At 44.6% G+C, this 22250-nt stretch overlaps 1 protein-coding gene and 1 non-coding gene across 2 annotated transcripts in view; one reads left to right on the top strand and one right to left on the bottom strand.

Annotated features, from left to right (window-relative positions):
• Positions 1–22250, top strand: part of LOC124606219 (low-density lipoprotein receptor-related protein 4) — a 633935-nt gene that overhangs the window by 92510 nt on the left and 519175 nt on the right. The window lies entirely within an intron of this gene.
• On the bottom strand, positions 11102–11175 carry Trnat-ugu. The gene has a single exon. It is a non-coding gene; the product is annotated as a tRNA-Thr (tRNA).

Here is a 22250-nt window from a genome sequence, read left to right on the forward strand (position 1 = left end):
AAAATCCTTTAATGTACATATTATTCGCCCCCTTCTCATTTCCCATTATGAAAAACTTCAGTGACAGGTTTCAGTCCAATACAAAAAATGCCTGATAAATTAAAACTGTTTGCTCGAAAGGGGCTACAACCTTGGACTTTTGCCTTTCGCAGACAACTGTTCAGCCGACTGACCTATTCATTCACGAACGTCGGAGGGACATGCGTAACACATGGTGCGTAACGCAGTGCCGTAAACAGTATCGTAATCAGTTCACGTAGGAGTATCAGGACTGGTTACGGCATTGTATTACGCACCACGTCTTACGCACGTCCCTTTGTAGCACAGTTTTTCCTCGCCTTCGCTAAGGGGAAACTGGTTGTTCTGCTGGTGTTGAGCTGATCTGGTACCTTAGGTTCCGCTTAGTGTGATGGCATGATCTCATTTGCGAGCACACATTCTACAACGCAACACTCGCATTCACATCTTCCATAACGATCTACGTAATCGCTAATGAGTGATTTTGTAACTGTCGTATCGTAGCACATTTGATCTTTTTTCATGTTGGAGAAATGATATTAGCGACATAGTACAACATTGTGTGATTTATTAAAAGTTCTTGTACAGGATGATTAGCGCTGCTCTTGTGACAGCAAGATGTCACTTTTATACCCTGAGGTGACAAAAGTGATGGAATAGCGATACGCACATACACAGGTGGCGGTAGTGAATTGGCGGAGCTGTCATTTACACTGATATGATTCACGTGTAAAGGTTTCTGACTGATTATGGCCGCTAGACGGGAATTAAAAGACTTTGAACGACGAATGGTAGCTGGAACTAGATTCATGGGACATTCCACTTCGGAGATTGTTTGGGAATCCAGTATTCCGAGATGCACAGTTTCAAAAGTATACTGAAACTTCCAAATTTCAGGCATTACCTTTCATTACGGACGGCTTAGCGGCCGATGGCCTTCACCTAATGACCAGAGCAGTGGCGTTTGCGTAGAGTTGACAGTGCTAACAGACAAGCAACACACCGTGAAATAATACCAGAAATCAGTGTGGGACGTACAGCTAACATATCCGTTAGGACAGTGCGCCGAAATTTGGCGTTGATAGGCTGTGGTGACCCTGTGACCGACGCGAGTGTCATCGCTAATAGCGCGAAATCGCCTGCAGCGCCTCTCCCGGGCTTGGATCATATCGGTTAGACTCTATACGACTGGAAAAACGTGACCTGGTCAGATGAGTCCCGATTTCGGTTGGTGAGAGCTGATGGTGCGGTTAGAATGTGGTGCAGAGCCCACGAAGCCATGGGCCCAAAAGTTTTCAATAAGGCATTGTGGCTGGTAGTGGCTTCATAATGGTGTGAGCTGTATTTATAAGGAAATGACTGTGTCGCCTGGTCCAACTGAACCGATCATTGACTGGAAATTGTTATGTGCGGTTACTTGGAGACCATTTGCAGCCATTCATGGAATTTATGTTCCCAAACAACGATAAAATTGTTATGGATGACAATGAGCAATGTCACCGGCCGGTTTGAAGAACATTCTGGATATTTCTAGCGGATGGTTGGTTCAAATGGCTCTGAGCACTGTGGTCATCAGTCCCCTAGAACTTAGAACAACCTAACTAACCTAAGGACATCACACACATCCATGCCCGAGGCAGGATTCGAACCTGTGACCGTAGCGGTCGCGCGGTTCCAGACTGTAGCGCCTAGAACCGCTCGGCCACTCCGGCCGCCTCTAGCGGATGATATGGCCTGCCAGACTGAACCGACGTGAATCACACCGAATATTTATGGCTCATAATCGAGAGGTTAGTTTGTGCACAATATCCTGCACCGGCAATACTTGCGCAAATATGGATGGCTATAATGCAGCACGGCTCAATATTACTGCAGCTGTTAGATGTTTTAGTAAGCATGTATTCGCTCAAGCAGATAAATGCAGATGTTCTGAAATGTTTGGACGACACGTTTCCTGTTCTTACAGTTCACATGAGTGTGAAGAATTTACTATTTGACGTTTGTCAAGGACGTGCACTGTGAATTTTGCTGTGTTCATCCAAGAATAGTATTAATAGTGATTGTTTTTACATTATGCCGAGCAAGGTGGCGTAGTGATTAGCACACTGGAGTAGCATTCGGGAGGATGCCGGTTCAAACCCGCGTCCGACCGTCCTGATTTAGGTTTTCCGTGATTCCCCTAAATCGCTTCAGGCAAATGCCGGGATGGTTCCTTAAAAAGGCATGGCCGACTTCCCTCCCCATCCATCCCTAACCCAATGAGACCGATGACCTCGGTGTTTGGTTCCCTCTCTGAAGCTCACCAACGAACTTACATTACATTACTGCACAACCTTTTCCTGAAAAGGATGGTCCCTCATAACCTCTCTTTCGACTCTTTCGCCCTTCAGGTGCCAGTCTGCGCAACAGACAGCTCTCACAACTCACGCAGTATTGACGCTAACGTGTAAACTAAAACGCCCAGGCGGACTCAAAAGAGGACATTATCGATTGTTGTGTCCTCTTCCACCTTTAGAGATACCCGAGCGTTGTTCAGTGCCAAAAGTTTCTAACTTCTTAACGGATTCGTTGGCAGCCCAGTGATCAGCGTAATATGTTTGTAATCCTGAATTCACTGGTTAGTCTGGCCAGAAGCAACATTTACTTTTACTTAATTCTTTGGCTGCCAACTTTTTTTGACTGAAAGATATTGATATATACTTATTGTAATAAACGTCAGTCGGAAGTAAGAATATGAAAAACAATATTTCTCTCCTTTACAGAAAGCGGACAACACCACTTGGTAGAGCAACTCTCCAAGTTTTTAACTCACATTACAGGCACTCAAATGGGCACCGTTAGTGACGCGCCAAACGTCATTACGTGCGTGCAATTCACCGACACGAATTGTCAGGGAAAGTGTGGCAGCAGCCCGCTTTGCAAATCTGTTCATTTGGTTGCCTATCCACAGGCGCGAAATAACTCGATGTCATAATATGGAGGACAATAAAACGTGAAGAGAGCAAAATCTACATTTGCAGCTGTAATTACTAGAATTCTGCAAATCATTAGCAGGCTGCCCTTCACTAATGGGACATTGTTACGTAGCAATTACATGCAGCAAATTCCCACTGGTTGTATGACACCCTATCGTGGGACAAATGTATCCCAACTGTAGTTAAAGGGGTGAAGTCCATATATGTTAGCAAATATAAATGTTAATCAACAATTACTGCATCATAATTATTCAGTAAAAATAACAATTTTTATTCCTAATTAATGGTTATAAAGAAATAAATTAAAATTTTATACAGACTTGCAAAATACCTTTTTGTTAAATGAAAAAAATTAAATATTTTAACATTATTGTTTAATATGTAGAATAAAAAATATTTTATTTTCTATTTCATGTTTTAAATTTTTGTACGAAGTTTTATGTCCGTACTCTTGAAAGCAATAATTTAAAAAAACCAATTAAGATATGGACGTGCAGCTTCCTGGTGGTTTTATTCGACATAAATTTCAAGTCATCGTGTATCGTTAAATAGACAATCAGCAAAATTAGACATCATGATAAGAGTAATTTAAAATCCACCTGCATTTTATCACATTTGCCATAATAAAAAACATGTCGGCTTGGAAGTCTCTAAAAACATTCACAAATTAGTTCTCGACTTCATTTAAAAGCACTCTTCGGTGCACAACTCTAAAAAGGTACATAAATATACTTCAATTGACTTCCCATGTATTAAACTGTATAGTACTAGGCCTTAACATTATTAAATGGCGTTAACCTCGCATCAATAGCTCTCACATACATTCTACTTTCCGTCATACAATTCAGGCGCTACCAGCAGAATAAATATATGAAACTAAGCAACTGTTGGAAAACTTCACAAATGAAAATTCTAATTTAACATGAAATTGCTTTACATTATGTAAAAGACACACAGCTACAACGTATGTAGTCAGTAAAACGCAAACTAAATACTAATTTTAAACAAAGGGTAAAAGAGGAAGAATCTTGGCATCCAAAACAAATCCCGCAGTTATACGAAAGACAAATACGCTGACATATACAGTTTAACAAGACACGTGATCATGCTTGGTAGGCAACACCAAACAGATGCAATGCATGACGAACACGACAGGAAAGACACCCGTGATAGGAAAGGCATAACTAAAAGGAAAACGCCGTGAGAAACCACAATGACAACTTGAAACAACGTCACTCATAAGCCAATCATCCACTGTCTCCCAAACAACGTCGTTCAAAAACGAATCAACGACAATGACTGCAGAACAACCTCACTCGAACACTGATGAGCAACACTTTACGTACGCATCACACAACGGTAAAGAGGAAAACCGACTAAATAGCCTCTACTAGACCAGAATGCACGGTGAACCATGACAAACAGATAGACAGTTACTTCACTCTGGCTGTTACTGGTTTGGTAGCTATCTATTCTCTTGCAACCACAGCTGAGCACCACGCTAACATGATCCCATCATTTTTGCATCCACCGTTATTGGAACGTGACAGGCATAGCACCTAATAGGTCACTGTACTCCATGCACATCAGTGAGAAGATGGTAGGCAGACAGCCTGCATTCCTTATGTGTAGCTCCACAGCATCCGTCAGGGCCGTTGTACTGCATACGCAACACCGAGAAAATAACAGGCAGACGGCCAGCAACACTTGTCTGTGGCTCAGTACTGTCCTTGTCACTCAGCAGTCGCACCTCCACGACAGCAGTGCTCAGGCTAGCTGCTAGCCAACGCTGTCCAGCCGACAGTGTCTTCACTTCCTCGTCCCTAGGCACACTCTGCCAGACTCTGCACCAGCCAATCGTGCTCACTCTTAGACTCTCTTCTTATCCACGGATAACGCCAGCCACAACGCACTCAAGGCAAGCGTCTTTGCCGTCCACTGGCAGAGACATTCCTGGAACAGGTCAACATCAGCACACTGGTGTGCAAAACTGGGGAAACAAAGTAACATAGCCATGATGTGTCTCGACCAAGTTTGGTAGCTTGATGAAATTTGGACCATACGCCGAAAGAACTGCTACAGTGTAGTACGGGTGGTAACTGAACAAGAGACGAACGGAAATGATATTTTTTATTCAAAGGCAATAGTTATACTGAAGTCACCACTGGTTATGGTGATCCCAGGGACATAACAAAAGGCGGAACGGGGTACATAGTAGGCTATATGATTACCACGGATGGCAGTGCGTATGATAGAGTGTTTCATTCATTCATCTGCACGGCTGGAAAATTCTGGATGGTCGGTGGTGCATGTGGATGTGCTGCAGTATGTGTGTCCAATTCGTCCCACTTGTAATCGATGTCCGGGGGGTGGGCAGGCCAGTTCATTCGCCAAACATTCTCTCGTTCCCGGAGCTGCTCCATCTGTTCGACGCGGTGGTGCATCGTCATCCATAAAAATTAAGTCAGGCCCGAATACACACATGAAAAGAGGCACATAGGGAAGGTATACCAAATCACAATAACGCTGACCGGTGAGCATAACACGTTCAAAGATTTGGAGATAAGTACGCCCATGTAACATTATGCCTCCCCACACCATAACAGCCGTACCACCAAAACGAACATGATTGACAGTGTTCCCGTGTGCATTACGTGTTCCCACCTCTCGCCATATGACGGTTTGTCCAGCATTGTCTTACCAGCTTTGTCCTCAGTAGGAGAGCACGTTCCAGAGCATGCATTGCCGTCCGCAGTGATCACCCTCCGTATTAAGAACCATTTAACGCCTTTTGTAATGTCCAGGACGACTCCACGAATCACAGCGACTTCAGTGTAATTATTGTCTTGGAAATAATAGCGTCATTTCCGTTCGTCTCATTGCGTATTTCTTTCAGTTACCTTCTGCACTGTACTGCACTGCACTCTACTGTAGCAGTTCCTTGTATGTACGGTCAAAGGTTCATTGCCTATGTTACTTGGCAGTGACACATCGTAACAAAATTACTTTCGTCCTCAGATTTTGCACGCCAACGTAATATAGAAACTTTTTTACTTAAGAGAGCTGGGAAATCTGCTAATCTTCGAAGACGATTTTTCGAATTTTGTGGACAACTGCGTCGCACCGTTTTAGGAAATCCGTGTCTGCGCACTGAACATTAAATCCTACAAATACCAAGAAGATAGATGAGAGCCAATCCACCAGCTTCCCTTGTCACTGTAGGAATAAAAACATCAAGGGCGTCACGTAGACTTACTCGCCACGAACAGGATATTGAAACAAGCAAGTCGAGCATATATGTCGCGTCCAAGTCAGGACGTTGATGACAGTGTGGGCTGAGATCTGCTAAATTCCGTTTAAGGAGTGACAGGGAGAAAGTGTCCTAGGATATTTACCAGAAGTGATCTTGGAACGGAGAGGAGAAATTTTGTAGGAAGCGAATGAGGATGCAAACACTTCCAAATACAATTTAAGAATACTTTACGTTACTCAATAACACAACCTTACTCGGGTAGGTGTCTAACAGTAACTTTTTATCCATCAGTGATTACACTCTACCACTCTAGCAACCCCAGTTCTTGAGCACTATCTTTCTCTGTCAGAAGCGAGTGCTTTGCTAGAGATTCGTTCTGCTGATACCATCAAAAACTCGAATCAATACAAGAGACGAGTGCGAGACAGTGCTCTTTTCTTCCTGTACATTGAAAACTATTAATTATTCCTCGTTGCGACTGAAGCACCTAAACCCGAGGACACACGTGTAAGGCGGCACTTGTTCCTCTGTATATTCTGACCGACAGAAATATTATCACATCTCAATACTATCACACCTCAATACTTGTAACGACAGACTCTACAGAGCCCGTTCTTTGCTAACAGGCAGAAAACTTAATTCAAGAATTGTGGTTGGATACGCATACGTAAATCAATGCTTCCCTCGAATGAATACAGTCTTATCGTAGTTTACTGCAGCATCATTGAAGAGTCACTTTACAGTGACGGTCCCCGACGACTCGGTTCCTCCTTGGTGATGACTCCGGCTCCGACAAAGCGACTCACTCGCTGCTCTGGTAGTCTTTTACTCTCTGCTCTGACTTCTGACTCCTAACTGATGACTCTCGAATTGTCGTTTATATGCTGCCCTCTCAGAGTTTTGGAGGAATTTGAACTGGTAGTGTTGTTTTCCACTGCTTCCCTTATAGGTCCTTTTAGTGACCTAAAAATTTCCCAAAGCTTCTGCAACTCCTCGAACAGTATAGTAGCTTCATATCTGTTCCAAAACTCCCCTGTTTCGGCCTCGGTTAGCTGGCCGTAGGTACTTCCGTCGCTTGCATCAGGTTGTCGGCCTCCTAGTCACAGTGGCGGCGGTGGCCTATCGCTTTTGCCCGGAGTTTGTTAACCGCTGCTTGGTTGTTTCACTTCCTGATGGCCGCTTGCAACGTGTCTTCTCCAGCGTCAAGCCTGTGCCTTGATAATTAATAAAGTTTCCATTCTTTTCATACCATCTATGCCACTTCTTACATCAATAAATCTTGACAGTCATCACATATACATTGACGTGACAAAAGTCATAGGAAACCTCCTAATAGCGTGTCGTACCTCGATGTGCCCAGTGAAGAGTAGGATCTCGATATACCATGGACTCAACAAGATGTTGGAAGTCTCCTGCAGAATTATTGAGCCATGCTGCCTTTATAGCCGTCCATAACTGCGAAGGAGTTGCGGGTGCAGGATTTTGTGCACGGACTGACCTGTAGATTATTTCCCGTTAATGTTCGACAGGATTCATTTTGGGTGATCTGGGTGGCCAAATTATTCGCCAGAACTGTCCAGAATGTTCTTCAAATCAATTGCGAACAATTGTGGACATGTGACATGGCGTATTGCCATCCATACAAATTCCATCTTTGTTCGGGAGCCGCGCGGGGTAGCTGCGCGGCCTAAGGGCGCCTTGTCACAGTTCGCGCGGCTCCCCCCGTTGGAGGTTCGAGTCCTCCTCGGGCATGAGTGTGTGTGTTATCCTTAGCGTACGTTAGTTTAAGTTAGACTAAGTAGGGGCCGATGACCTCAGGAGCTTGGTCCTACAGTAACATACCAAAAAAACAACAACAAAAATTGTTCAGGAACATGAAGTCCATGAATGGTAGCAAATGGTCTCCGAGTAGCCAAACATACCATTTCCAGTCAAGTATCTGTTCATTTGAACCATAAGACACAATCCACTCCATGTAAACACAGAGCACTCCATTATGGGGCAACCACCAGCTTGCACAGTGCCTTCTTCGCAAGGTGGGTCCGTGGCTTCGTGCGGTCTGCGCCACACTCGAACCTTATCATCAGTTCTTACCAACTAAAATCGAGACTCATCTGACCATGAAACGGTTTTCCAGTTATCTAGAATCAAACCGATAATGTCACAAGCCCAGGAAGGGCGCTGCAGGCGATGTCGTGCTGTTAACGAAGGCACTGACGTAGGTCGTCTACTGTATGGTTGTGCTTTGGGGGAGGAGACCAGACAGCGAGGTCATCGATCTCATCGTATTAGGGAAGGAAGACGGCCGTGCCCTTTCAAAGGAACCATCCCGGCATTTGCCTGAAGTGATTTAGGGAAATCACGGAAAACCTAAATCAGGATGGCCGGACGCGGGATTGAACCGTCGTCCTTTCGAATGCTAGGTCGTCTACTGCCGTGTCCCATTAACGCCAAATTTCGCCGCACTGTCCCAACGGATACGTTTATCGTACGCTCCATACTGATTTCTGCTTATTTCACGCAGTGTTGCTCGTCTATTAGCACTGATAACTCGACGCAAACGCCGCAGCTCTCTGTCGTTACGTGAAAACTGTCCGCCATTGAGCTCTCCGTGGCGCCTGAAATTTGGTATTTTCAGTACACTCTAGACACTGTGGAGCTCGGAATACCGAATTGACCAATGATTTCCGAAAGGCGTAAATGATAGCCCCGGCAATCCACTGCCGTCGCACACCTTGTGTACGCGATACTAGCGCCATCTGTATGTGTGCATATCGCTCTCCCCAGACTGTCACCTGAGCCGCTCCGCCTGGCGGAGTCCCGCCGCAGCCCTTCACGGCGCGCCGGCTCGGAGGCGAGAAGGCCGGAGCCCAAGCTGAGTTCTGGGAGGGGGGCACTGGCGCCCGGCGCGGTTGTTGTCTCCGCGCTCCACACATGGAAATAACGTTAATGGCGCGGAGGGCGGCGCGAATGGCCAAGTTTCATTACGTGGCGGGGGCCGACGTCTTTCAGAGAGGCGTCTAACGAACCCGCGGCGTCGCGTTCGGCCCTTTTGTCCGCGCCCGCTCGCCCCTGTCTCGTCGTCGCTCAGCAGGCACAGTGTGGCGGCTCCCGCCTTTGTTCCTCGCTGAAAGCGCACAACCTGGGGCGCATTGTCGCCGCCCGAGTTGACACCGTCGCCGCTCTGATGACGCAGTGCATACGGAGTCTTTTAGTTCGCAAGGGGGCCGATTGGCTCTCAGAAAGCTGTGTACGCGGGGAGGTAGGGGAGTGTATTACCATCATCAGAGAACTGTTTCTAAACGTTTGGAAGAGCATAAGGGAAATTGCAGAAGAGGAGAAACGGAACGATCAGCTGTTGCGGAGCATGCTTTCCAGCCAGGGAATCACAATATTCGTTTCGAGGAGACGCAAGTACTAGCGGCCACAAGCGGATATTACGAAAGGCTCTACAGGGAGGCAATCGAAATCGCTAAACACCCAAATAATTTCAACCGTAAGGAGGAGGGTGTGAAATTAAACGGCATATGGATGCCGGTGTTAAAGAAGATGTGTACCACCCGCCCACTACTGGGTGATGGCAACGGCGATTGACGGCGACGGACAGCGGCCAATTGCCCTGACGTTTTCAAAACACGTGACGTCACGCCGCGGCGTGGGAGCGCGCGGACACGGAATTTAGTGGCAGTCAGTAGCGAGCCAGTGGGTGTGTTGGACCTTCCATTGAGCTACGGACCCCCTTGAAGATGTCTCCCGCAGTCGGAGACGAAACGTTGGGAATCGACACAGAATTCATCAACCGACCACGGCATAACAGCCCGGATAATTATAATGGACATGATTACCATCATCGCCACACGTTTCGCGCTTGCGAATAATGCGAGTCACAGCTTTTTCTTAAGTTGGCATCGAATTGATCCACACTATTTATAGCCTTCTAGTGGCTATGGCGTATCGTGCCAGCACCAACTCAAAAAACCAAGGTGTACTGTTTATAATATTAACGACCAAAACGAAGCTCTGTCTAACAGAAATTTGCAGTATTTCATATCATTACTGACCAAATTTAAAAATTTAAAATTCTGTCATAATTCGGGTGACCAGATGCAATTGTGTAGAAAGGAGGACAAACAGCTTCAAAAAGGAGGACAAAGGAAGAAAAAAGAGGACACATCAACTGCAGATGAGGTTACCACCCGTCAGCTTCGGGCAAGTCACGTGACTGCCTGGAATTACCAGTAAAACTAGTAGTTAATTGTTACTGGTGGTCAGGTGGCGATTCCCAGAGCAATATTTTTTTTTTTAAATTAAAAACATTGAATGTGGTGACAGTGTGGCATCAATTGTTTTTATATTTACGCGTAGTTTTAAGATTGAACAAAGATGGCTTCCTAAACGCCACTCCTGATTGGCTACTTTCATGTGACTTGTCCAAAGTTGACAGGTGGTATCCTCATCTGCAGTATTCCCCATCAAACATACGTTCAATTTTAATAAATGAGTTTATTATTTATAGACATATCATACATACATTCCCTAACAATTATTGATACTTCTCGGAGGAACCAATTTTTTGCAGAAGTTTGGGTTTACTTAACAGATAATTCTAAAATGACACAAATGAAAATTCTTTTAAATTAATTTGGACCATCAACAGACCTTTCAAAAAAATCCAAATGGCTCTGAGCACTATGGGACTTAACATCTGAGGTCATCAGTCCCCTAGAACTTTAGAACTACTTAAACCTAACCTAAGGACATCACATACATCCATAGAATAAATGATGACTAACTGAAACCCTCAGCTGCCGACAGGTGTTGTTGATATACCTCGATGTGGACAGCTGAAAATGTGTGCCCCGACCGGGACTCGAACCCGGGATCCCCTGCTTACATGGCAGACGCTCTGTCCATCTGAGCCACCGAGGAGACAGATAAATAGCGCAACTGCAGGGACTTATCCCTTGCACGCTTCCCGTGAGACTCACATTCCCAACTGTCCACAATTCTGCACGGTCACGAACAGTATTCTCTTCTTTTGAGAACAGTTACTGTCTTCATACATACATCCATGCCCGAGGCAGGATTCGAACCTGCGACCGTAGCGGTCGGGCGGTTCCAGACTAAAGCGCCTACAACCGCTCGGCCACACTGGCCGGCTAACAGACCTTTCACTGATTCAAGGTTTAATCTATTCCTCTCATCAGACACTTGGGTGATAATTAGAGAAAATATTCTTTCGGTATTAGCATTATGCCCTGAAATACTGAAAAAGTATTCAGCAAGTTTCAGGAACTCTGAGTGACAGTCAACTGACTTACTGTCGCAAAAAAACTTTGTCCATTTTTTACTACAAGATAAAGTCCTAAATTCTGGATCATCATTATTCGTTTTTAGAAATTTCCTGAAATTGCAGAACTGATCAAAACAGTTTGCATCTTCAATTTCAAAGGCTTTACATTTCTCCTGCAAATACACAAGGCTTTTCTCAACATCACTGTAGCAAAAATCATTTTAAGTGACATCCACCTAAAACACGAGAAGTCCTCAAACATACAGAGCCACCGTTTCAAATATTCATTTAAGAAAAGAGCATTAGAGCGGGACGAATTGTAAATTTAACTGTATTACGCTTAACTTCGGGAAAAAGCCGACACTAAAAATCCGCCCGGACCCCGGACAAAGAGCTAAAAAGGAGGACATTTCCGGATTAATCCAGACGTCTGGTCACCCTAGTCATAATCTACTCGTTAAAAGGTATAATCTTACGTTAAAGGTTTAACACGACAATTCAAGTATTCGAGTTAGAACTTGTGTATACAGGATGAGCCAAAAAAGACTTACAACTTTGGAATGATATAAAAATTTACTGAGATAACTTACAGAATCGGTAGATGTATCATTTTGCAGCATACAAACTCAAGTTGCACATAAATGTATCAAGTGCCACTTTGGTTCGATGTGACTACCATTTCTGATGTGGAAAACATACCACCAGTAATCAATTTCTTCCCACACTCGTTGCATCACGTTGGGCGTAACTTGAGCAACGGCAGCGTAGATTCAGTTTTTCAGGTCAGCTAAATTGTTTGGCCGGGGAGGAACAAACACACGGGCTTACTCCGAACAATTATTGCAGAATTTGTTTCGTTAAACGAAAACACACAGCGAGCACACTCCGCACCAGTGAAAATGGCCATTTCTATCGTGCACTGTGCCGGCGCTCCTGATGGCGGAGTGGGGTATTGATACACTAAGTGAATCAAATTTGAGGTTGCTTGCTACAAAATGATACACCTGCTGATTTCCATATCATTCCAAAGTTGGAAAGTCCTTTCTGATACACCTTGTATAATTTGTGGCAGTATAACTCATGGTGAGCAAATTACCCAGACTGTGTTCACCCAGTATTTCAGAATGACAGAACTTAGCTACTTCCCAATTTAACATATAGCTTCAAACAATTGCGAAATTTTGCTTCTCTGACATTCGCCATAAAATAATGAAAGGAAAAAATTCATCTCTTCCTGTATTTTCGCTGTTCATGCAGCAAAACTTTAGGCATGATTTTTTAACTTATTGCTACTTTATTATTATCTGTATACGCGACACCTTTTGCGAACAGTGTTCACATATACCACTGAATGTACCTGCAAAATTATATCATTTACGACACATTGTTCAGAAGGTATAACAACACATGGATTGAGCTGTGTGGGAACGAAATTGCAGGGCGAAATTCGCTACAGATACGGTCAGATATGTGTACAAATATGTGAGAAACATGTTAAATTTGTTTACCATATGAAATGAATGTACCATGTGCGTACCCTAGCGAAGCCGCGATTAAACTGTATTTTAATTGCATTCTGCGAAAGGTTTTGGCGCCTCGGGCATGGATGTGTGTGATGTCCTTAGGTTAGTTAGGTTTAAGTAGTTCTCAGTTCTAGGGGACTAATGACCACAGATGTTAAGTCCCATAGTGCTCAGAGCCATTTGAACCATTTTTGAAAGGTTTTGGCTTAGCTTAACAATGATACGTAGTAAGAGGAACAAGCTGTGCATCAACTCATGTCAGTATACTACACTACTGGAAATTAAAATTGCTACACCAAGAAGAAATGCAGATGATAAACGGGTATTCATTGGACAAATATATTATACTAGAACGGACATGTGATTACATTTTCACAGAATTTGGGTGCTTAGATCCTGAGAAATCAGTACTCAGAACAACTACCTCTGGCCGTAATAACGGCCTTGATACGCCTGGGCATTGAGTCAAACAGAGCTTGGATGGCGTGTACAGCTTCAACTCGATACCACAGTTCATCAAGAGTAGTGACTGGCGTATTGTGACAAACCAGTTGCTCGGCCACCATTGACCAGACATTTTCAGTTGGTGAGAGATCTGAAGAATGTGCTGGCCAGGACAGCAGTAGAACATTTTCTGTATCCAGAAAGGCCCGTACAGGACCTGCAACATGCGGTCGTGCATTATCCTGCTGAAATGTAGGGTTTCGCAGGGATCGAATGAAGGGTAGAGCCACGGGTCGTAACACATCTGAAATGTAACATCCACTGTTCAAAGTGCCGTCAATGCGAACAAGAGGAGACCGAGACGTTAACCAATGGCACTCCATACCATCACGTCGGGTGATATGCCAGTATGGCGATGACGAATACGCGCTTCTAATATGCGTTCACCGCGATGTCGCCAAACACGGATGCGACCATCATGATGCTGTAAACAGAACCTGGATTCATCCGAAAAATGACATTTTTACATTCGTTCACCCAGGTTCATCGTTGAGTGCATCATCGCAGGCGCTCCTGTCTGTGATGCAGCGTCAAGGGTAACCGCAGCCATGGTCTCCGAGCTGATAGTCCATGCTGCTGCAAACGTCGTCTAACTGTTCTTGTAGATGGTTGTTGTCTTGCAAACGTCCCCATATGTTCACTCAGGGATCGAGACGTGGCTGCACGATCCGTTACAGCCATTCGGATAAGATGCCTGTCATATCGACTGCTAGTGATACGAGACCGTTGGGATCCAGCACGGCGTTCCGTATTACCCTCCTGAACCCACCGATTCCATATTGCGCTAACAGTCATTGGATCTCGACCAACGCGAGCAGCAATGTCGCGATACGATAAACCGCAATCGCGTAAGGTTACAATCCAACCTTTATCAAAGTTGGAAACGTGATGGTACACATTTCTCCTCCTTACACGAGGCATCACAGCAACGTTTCACCAGGCAACGCCGGTCAACTGCTGTTTGTGTATGAGAAATCGGCTGGAAACTTTCCTCATGTCAGCACATTGTAGGTGTCGCCACCGGCACCAACCTTGTGTGAATGCTCTGAAAAGCTAATCATTTGCGTATCACAGCATCTTCTTGCTGTCGGTTAAATTTCGCGTCTGTAGCACGTCATCTTCGTGGTGTAGCAATTTTAATGGCCAGTAGTGTATATAGTCCATACAACGTTGCTATAGCTTCTGTTTGTCTTCGTTAGTGTATTGGCCAATTGCGAGTTGAAAGAAGAGTCACACATGAAGATCCCATACGATTAGATCAGACCCAGAGATAATATTTAGGTCCCAAAACTGAGTAAAGAGGGAATGCTAGCAAATGGAACGTTTCTGAGCCACCTTGGTTTTTATTATGAATCATTGTACTGTTTGCCGCTAGTGAAGGTGGAATTTAACAGTGAAAAGTGTAACGTAGAAAATGACATTGTCGATAATTTATCTACATTATGTTCCTGGAACCGTCTGGACTACAGGTTTTCACCACTGCCTATGTCCGAAGTGATGTCGTATAAAAAGAAACGTGTTCTTTAGGTACGACATATGTCTCCCTTACTGAGGCGTATGACAAAGCTAATACAATTTGCTAAATCTAGCACTTGAAATGAGCAATAGTTGGTAAGCGTCTACTAGCAACACAGGGTTCCCAGTCCTTAGTTGAACAGTAGGGCGCCGCCAGCACCCGCAGTGGAGCAGACAGATGCGCCGCATCCATCAAAAGGAGTGGAGAGGAGAGGAGAGCAGAGAACTGAAGACAGCTGCGCACAGCTGCCGTTGTCTTCTGCGCCAGGGCCGCCACCCTCCATGGCGGAAGCCGTTCGTCACGAAACTCTGGCGACTGACTTCAGCAAACGTCTGAGATACTGTTCTCCGTGCCGTGCTCAGTTTTGACTCTGAGAATGCCGAGCGGTTTTGTTGTTGCTGTTGTGATGTTCAGTCAGAAGACTGGCTTGATACAGCTGTACATCCTAGTCTATCCCGTTGATGCCTCTTCATCTCTGAATAAAACTGCAGCTTACATCCATTTGAATCTGTTAACTGTATGTAGTCAGGGCTAGGTCTCCGTCTACTACTCCCCTCCAATACGAAACCTACTATCTTCACAATCCGCGAAATAATCGAGAGTAAAACCAGTGAGCTACAATGTGCAGAATTGGTTTTTCTTTTATTCCGGTCTATTATCGCAAAAATTATCGTCAGACTAACGACTAACGGTCTATGATGAGCGTCCTCGGATCTATTTACAACGTGTCCCAATACATGGTTATTCAAAAACAAGGATCCAATTTAATTAATTTTTATTTCTTCAAATACAAATTGGAAATGACTAATTTACTCTCCGCTAGGAAAAAGAAGCTCTTTTTTTTTTTTTTTTTCAAGTATCGCTGCTATAGCACTGGTGATAGTTTCATAAACGACAGCTAGAGTGCTCGCACCAATATGCGTCCAGTTCGCATCAGTTGTAAGATTGCTACCATACAACTCAACGTTTTCTGCGTACTTGAGTTCAGAAGTGAATCGCCAATTTCAGTACAGACGACATTTAGTTCCCTATTCTGTACTCAACAACCAACTAGAAAAAATTTAAGCCACTGTTTTAAGCAACTTCGGTCACTGCCCATGCCAACTGTGACACCCTGTTAATCTACAGCTTAGATGTCTGACATGCAGCAAGAGGTGATCCACATTGAACCGTTATAGCTCGTGTTTGTAAACTTCAGCTTTCTGTTTCCATATATATATTTCGTGAAATGAATGCTGTTTACAGTTGATTCATCTTTTTAATAACCCTGTATATAATGCAAAGGATATGTTTTAAACACATATGAAGGTGGTCACTACAGATCGAAATATATGATAAATATAATAATAATAATATAACAAACGATGTGTTTTAAACAGATCTGAAGGTACTAAGCTTAGACCGGAGACGACTCTCTGTCGGCAAATTTTGTGATCATAGACTGGAATAAAAGAAACAAATTCTAAATCTACTATTTCTTGTTGCCTCAGGTTGTTTCCTATCAAACGATCCCTTATTTTAATTATGTTGCATGGTAAATTCCTATTTTCCATGATTGAACTCAGTACCTCTTCATTAGTTATTCCCTCTTCCCATTTAATCTCCTTCATTCTTCTGTAGCATCACATTTCAATAGCTTCCATTCTTCTCCGGACTGTTTATCATCCACGTTTCACTTCTGTGCAAGCCTCCAGACAAATACTTTCAAAAATTCTTTACATTTAAATTTATATTAGATCACAAAAATATTCCTCTTTTCCAGAAATTCTTACCTCGCTGTTGCCATTCGGAATTTTACATCTTCTCTACTTCGCCCAACGCTAGTTATTTTGCTGCCCAAAAAGAGAAACTCATCTGCTACTTTTAGTGTCCCTTTTCTCAAAAAAAATGGTTCAAATGGCTCTGAGCACTATGGGACTTAACATCTATGGTCATCAGTCCTCTAGAACTTAGAACTACTTAAACCTAACTAACCTAAGGACAGCACACAACACCCAGTCATCACGAGGCAGAGAAAATCCCTGACCCCGCCGGGAATCGAACCCGGGAACCCGGGCGTGGGAAGCGAGAACGCTACCACACGACCACGAGCTGCGGACAACTCTTTTCTCAGTTGAATTGCGTCACAGTCGTCTGATTTAATTCTGCCACGTTCCATTACCCTTATTTTATTTTTGCCGATATTCATCGTATAACCCCTTCTCAAGTCACTGTCATTCCATTCAACTGCTGTTGCAAGTCCTTTGCTGTCTCTGGCAAAATTCAGAATTTTTATTTCTTCTCCCTGAACTTTAATTCACTTTCAGATTTCTCCTATCCTTCACAGCTAGCTCAATGTAGAAATTGGGCTGGTTCAAATGGCTCTGAGCACTATGGGACTTAACTGCTGAGGTCATCAGTCCCCTAGAACTTAGAACTACTTAAACCTAACTAACCTAAGGACATCACAAACATCCATGCCCGAGGCAGGATTCGAACCTGCGACCGTAGCGGTCTTGCGGTCCAGACTGCAGCGCCTTTAACCGCACGGCCACTTCGGCCGGCTAGAAATTGGGTAACATCACGGGTATACTACAATTCTGTCTCACTCTCTTGTCACTTATTGCTTCCCTTTCACGTCCATCGGCTCCTGTAACTCCAGTCTCGTTTAGACACAAGTTACAGATAACCTTTCACTTCGCATACTTTATCCTTATTAGTTACAGAATTTGAAAGAGTCTATTCCAGTCAACATTGTCAGAAAGATTCTCTAGTCCTACAAATGCTGTAAAAGAAGGTTTGATGATAGCCCTTGTTTCCTAAGAACATCCTTTAGGAATGAAACTTCTGAGTGTTGGAAGCAACACCTTACAAGTAGTGTCAGCGTTAGCAATAAATGATCAATTGAGGTACCTATATTCTGCTTTGGAGGATGACGGGCTGAAAGGCTTCCATATTAAAATGATTTCAAGAAGGGGTTTAGGCTCACGAATTCGGAAGGCAGCCAGTAGCCCAGGCGAGGGTAGGACGGGAGTCGTATGCTCCCTAGGGCGAAACTGTTTTAAAAAGCGTTACGTGTAACAAGTGGGGAATGAATGATCCTCAGCGATCAATAAAGGTCTTCTTCTCCTACGAAAAACTGAAACAGTTGTCAAGTGTGATTCCTGTGCATAGGTTTAAAGAGCTCATCCATTTCCTGGTTTTTGTAAGAAAATTAGTTAGTTCGTTTCTTACTTACTTACAGGTTCCATAGATCATATTCTCGATAAACGTTATGATTTTAAAATCTTGAACGAACATACACGGTGACCACCGTCTATATTCGATGTCGACGTGTAACAATCAATCACAGACGGAAGGCCACAGCACTAGTAGTGGAGGCAAAAGGATATGATCACTGGCTTTCGGGCCAAGGGTGGAGGGATTTCTGAAACGGCTAAGACTGGAAACTGTCCGTGAGATGTCACGGCTAAAGCGGGAGAATGGCAAAATGGCGCTATCCAAACCCCGCGCCGAGGCAACTGTGGTGCGCCACGGCCCATAGATGACGGAGGTGAACGATGGCCGTGGAGATGTGTACGGGCAAACAACGTATAACTGTTGAGCAACTGACCGTCCATCAACCAAGGGGCTACCAACAGTTTCACCACTAAGACCGTTCAGCGATCGTTACTGCGTATGGACCTGCACAGTAGGGGGGTGGTTCATGCACCCACTCCGATTGCTACCCGTCGGCAACGGAGACTGGAATTTGCATCCCAGTATCACAACTGTACGTGTACTGAATGGTGACAGGTGGCCTTTTAAGATGAATCACGTTTTATGCTCCATCGGACATATGACCGTTAGCGTGTATCGTGTGAAACGTCTGAAAGCGAACACCCAGCAGCAATTGTAGGTATGGACCAACCAGGAGAAGAGAGCATTATAGTCTGGGGAATATTTCCGTGGCATTCTCTGAGAGATCTCGCCCTTCTGGAAGTCATACATAAATGTGTGGCTAGGGCCTCCCGTCTGATAGACCGTTTGCTGGGTGCAAGTTTTTCGATTTGACGCCACTTCGGCGACTTGAACGTCGATGGGGACGAAGTTATGATGATTAGGACAACACCAGTCCCTCTACGGAGAAAATCTCCGACCCAGCCGGGAATCGAACCCGGGCCCTTAGGATTGACATGCTGTCGTGCTGACCACTCAGCTACCGAGGGAGGACCCTGGAAGAGATTTTGGAGCAACACAAGTATGCGTATACCCTTGGGGACCATGTCTGCCCCTACATGTAGTCTTGTTTTTGCTCCGCACAATGGCATCTACCAGTAGAACAATACAACGTGTCACACAACTCGTAGGCTGCGTACGAGAGCACAAGGATGAGTTTACCTTATTCACCTGGCACCAAACTCTCCGACTTTAAATCCAGTTGAGAATCTATATGGCCACCTCGATGGGTCTGTTCGCGGCATGGGTCCTCAACGGAGAAACGTAGCGCAGCTGGCCACGGCACTGGAGTCGGCATGGCTCCATATCCCTGTTGGTGGTACCTTCCAGTACGTCACCAAATCTCTTCCTGCACGTCTCGCTGCGGTACGCTCTGCAAAGGTGGTTATTCAGGTTTTTGACAGGACGTCGCATTAATGTGACTGGACAGTGTGTAATACATTTTTTTTAAATTAAAAAAAAATTTGTGCAGTTGCATACTGCGCATTTACAGGTTGTTTCCTGTGCAAATGACTGACTCTTTCCATTTAAGGTTTTCTTTATGGTATAAACGGAGTTGTTAAGTAGGAATTACTTTAATCTGTATTTTAAAATCTTCTGTTGTCTGTCAGATATTTTGTATGAGTGGGTAGAATGTCAAAGGCTTTTGTAGCGATACAGCTCACCCGTTTCTCTGCCAAAGTTGGATTCATTCAAGAGAAACGCAGAACATTGTTATACTTATTCTCAAATTTAGATGAATTGTTGATAACACGTTTCATAAGCTAATATATATACTGTGAAGGGAAGACGTTCAGGTGTTAACTCTACACACAATTCTGATTACTTTCTTCTATGCAATAAGAACTTTTCTACCTAAGAGAGGAAATACCCCATAACATTACCCTGTGAGATATCTGTGAATGAAAATCTACAAAATACGTTAACTTCCTGCCTTCTACATCCGCAAAGTTGCCATTTAACATTAGGACGAGAGTAGTCAGACGTAAACGTTTTTGCCGGCCGGAGTGGCCGTGCGATTGTAGTCGTTACAGTCTGGACCCGCGAGACCGCTACGGTCACAGGTTAGAATCCTGCCTCGGGCATGGATGTGTGTGATGTCCTTAGGTTAGTTAGGTTTAAGTAGTTCTAGGGGACTAATGACCTCAGATGTTAAGTACCATAGGGCTTAGAGCCATTTTTTGAACCTAAACTTTTTAGCAGGCCTACTATTTGTTTTTTCCATATATACATCTACACTCGTGCTCATAAATTAAGGATAATGCTGATACATGGTGAAAAAACGCTCTGGTGGACGGTTTTCGGGTTTAAATCACCTTGGGGTATGAGGAAGCGGTGCTGTGTTGGTGCATGTCAGAGTACGGTGCAGCGAGGAAGTGCGCAAACGTTTTCAGACGTGCTAATGGTGACTGTGTGTTGAAAATGGCTCAAAGAACACATATTGATGACGTTATAAGGTTAGAATACTAGGGCGATTGGAGGCTGGTCAAACACGGCAGGTCGTAGCACGGGCCCTCCGTGTGCCACAAAGTGTGATCTCAAGATTATGGCAACGATTCCCACAGACAGGAAACGTGTCCAGGCGCTAGAGTACGGGACGTCCACAGTGTACAACACTACAAGAAGACGGATATGTCACCATCAGTGCCCGCAGACGGCCACGGAGTACTGCAGGTAGCCTTGCTCGGGACCTTACCGCAGCCACTGGAACAGATGTCTCCAGACACACGGTCTACAGACGACTGAACAGACATGGTTTATTCATCCGGAGACCTGCAAGTTGCATTCCACTGACCCCTGGTCACAGGAGATCCCATAAAGCCTGGTGCCACGAACACAGTACATAGTCACTGGAACAGTGGTCCCAGGTTATGTTCACGGACGAGGTCAGGTATAGTCTGAACAGTGATTCTCGGCGGGTTTTCATATGGCGTGAACCAGGAACCAGATGCCAACTCCTTAATGTCCTTGAAAGGGACCTGTATGGAGGTAGTGGTTTGATGGTGTGGGTGGGATTATGATTGGTGCACGTACACCCCTGCGTGTCTTTGACAGAGGAACTGTAACAGGTCAGGTGTATCGGGGCGTCATTTTGCACCAGTATGTCCGCCTTTTCAGGAGTGCAGTGGGTCTCACCTTCCTCCTGATGGATGATAACGCACGGCCCCACCGAGCTGCCATCGTCGAGGATTACATTGAAACAGAAGATATCAGGCGAATGGAGTGGCCTGCCAGTTCTCCAAGCCTAAACCTCACCGAGCACGTCTGGGATGCTCTCGGTCGACGTATCGCTGCACGTCTTCAAACCCCTAGGACACTTCAGGAGCTCCGACAGGCACAGGTGCAAGAATGGGAGGCTATACCCCAGCAGCTGCTCGACCACCTGATCCAGAGCATGACAACCCGTTGTTCGGCCTGTGTACGTGTGCATGGTGATAATATCTCATATTGACGTCGGGGTACATGCGCAGGAAACTGTGGCGTTTTGTAGCACTTGTGTTTCGGGACGGTTTTCTGAACTTATCACCAATACCGTGGACATACAGATCCGTGTCGTGTGTGTTCCCCATGTGCCTATACTATTAGTGCCAGTTTTGTGTAGTGCCACGTTGTGTGGCACTACATCCTGCAATTATCCTTAATTTATGAGCATGAGTGTAATAACTTAGAACATTCTAGTCTGATCATTATTTCTTGTTAGTGTGCTAAGTTGAAAGGAGATGGGATATTTTTGATTATGCAAAACTGTATGAACTCTGTTGTTTCAAAGATTAAAGTAACCCATTTGTGCGAAACCAATCAATAACTTTCGTAAAAACATCTATATTTTCTCTGTTCTTTTACCATGCATTTCATTGTCAAAATTAGACTGTTCTGCGATGTACACGCAATATTCACGAAAACCAACGATCTTACCCTTTTCATCTGTGACCTGCATGCCAACCAGCAATGATTCTGGAGACAAGGATCG

This window comes from Schistocerca americana, chromosome 3 (assembly GCF_021461395.2).
Source record: "Schistocerca americana isolate TAMUIC-IGC-003095 chromosome 3, iqSchAmer2.1, whole genome shotgun sequence".
NCBI lineage: Eukaryota > Metazoa > Arthropoda > Insecta > Orthoptera > Acrididae > Schistocerca > Schistocerca americana.